The following is a 2,221-nucleotide window of genomic DNA, read 5'->3' on the forward strand; positions in this document are numbered from 1 at the left end:
TAGTTTGGCAGCAAGCCGTCGGTCCACGTTACACTTGAACTTCTGCATGTCAGTACAGTTGTGGAAGCAGGGACCCGGAAGGGAATTCCAAAGTCTAGCTGTTCTGGGGAAGAAACTACTGGAGTAGAAAGATCTTTTACATCTAGGGATCTCTATTGTGTAGGGGTGGAATTTAGCTGCTTGTCGGATTTGTTGAGGGTATTTACGTCGAGGGGGCACAAGTGCTTGCAGTTCGTCAGAGCATTCACCGTTAAAGTACTTGTAGAACAAGTAGAGCGATGCAGCGTTTCGTCGATGGGACAGAGACTGAAGTTTAGATGAATGTTCAGGACCTATCAGATTGGCGACTCTCTTTTTTTTTTTATTACATTTTCACCCCAAACAAGGCAAATTGCCACTTTGGTGTAGGGGGCTACTATCAGGGGCAACAACTACTGGGGTACTATGTAGGGATTTGGGCAGCAAGGTGTCGGTTCACGTTACACTTGAACTTCTGCACGTCAGTACTGTTGGGGAAGCAGGGACCTGGAATGGAATTCCAGAGTCTTGCGGTTCTGGGGAAGAAACTATTGGAGTAAAAAGATCTTTTACATCTAGGGACCTCTACAGTGTGGGGGTGGGATCTAGTAGCCTGTCGGGTGCTCGCGTCGTGGGGGCACAAGTGATTGCAGTTCATCAGAGCATTCACCACTAAAATACTTGTTTGAACCTTATCTAGGAGCGAAAGACAAGTGGCAGATGCACCAGCGCAAATATGGCAACAGTACTCCATACATGGGCGAATGGTGACCTTATACAGGTATAGGATACTTTCGGGCGTTAGTATTTTTCTAGCACGGTAGACAGAACCCACCTTCCTCGCAGCCGTCCTGGCGATACTCTGAATGTAATTGTTCCAACTCATGTTTCCTGTGATAATATTGCTTTTCTATTGTTTTATTAGCTAGAAAGAAGTTATTAATATAAGATTTTAATTCTTAAATTTCTGGTATGAAAGCATTTGGACGTAGAAGAAAGTCACGAGGAACTCTCAAACAACTGTTTTAGATAGAAAGCAGACATTGTACCAGCAAATTAATATAAGAATGGTTAGTGATATTTATCGACTGTTGAGTTAGATGGTCGGTAGTCTCTTGTTGGTTGCGGTAATTTCCCACGAGAGTTTTATAATAGGGTGTTTATAATGATTAGAATAGCCCGTTATAAATGAATAGTTAAGTCTCCGTAACAGTAAAAAAAAAAAATGGTCTAATTTTATAATTATCCTAATCAAGTAGGGATAGGGAACGGCGTTAAATATTTTTATGTCTTTTTTGTTTCATCTGTAGTTTGGTGCAATTTGATTAATATAGTTTAATATTATTATTTCATCATGCTTCAGCTCATAAAATTATTTCTGAACCAACGATATTGATAGCTTCCTTGTTATTTACTATAACTCATTTTCTATCTCTTTAATTTAATTACTAATCTTTTTTTATTGAAAGGGTTATGTTTTGTGTTGCTTAATAGGTGAAAAATTCAAATTGAAATGGGGATCTGCTATTGTAATTAAAAAGACTATAATTTAAGCTTGTAATATACGTGTTAAAGTTACTATTATAGCTGTTGTGGTAAAGTCCGTGAACTTTTGTCTTTGCGTATGCCCAAGAAATGCATCATCATCTATATATCTATATCTTTGCGTATACCCAAGAAAAACAGCATCATCTATATATCTATAAAAAAGTGAAATTGTATGTATGCGTGACTGTGCATGTGTACATTTCCCTACCAAATTACTTTCTCAATTTTCAGTCTAAAGACTCATGAGTTGATATAAGGTGTATTGAGATTTTGCAACGTTTTTAATCGGCTTTCCGACAGAAATTTAGCTGCCAAGTGGTAACAGTTCAACGATTTGACCCTTGAAAACTCTATCAAACTCGTCGTCCAATCTTGGGTGTAAATACATGAAATATTAGACGAAGGTTACGGGGAAATAGATCAACTTTTTAATTTGATTTTAGCTTAAATCAATAAAGGTTCACGGGTCAAAATTGGGTTCAAAGTTTTAAAAAATTGACCCCTGCAGTCTCTATCAAATTACTCAGCGATTTTTTGGTCTAATCACTTTAAATTTTACATAAAGTGTTACAGACATAACGCAAGCTTTTTAATCCGTTTTTGGCCGAAAATTTAGCTAAAAAAAAAAGCTAAAGTTAAAATATATTACCTTTGC

This window comes from Euprymna scolopes, chromosome 41, assembly GCF_053919585.1.
Source record: "Euprymna scolopes isolate OS-2025 chromosome 41, ASM5391958v1, whole genome shotgun sequence".
In the NCBI taxonomy this organism is placed as follows: Eukaryota; Metazoa; Mollusca; class Cephalopoda; order Sepiida; family Sepiolidae; genus Euprymna; species Euprymna scolopes.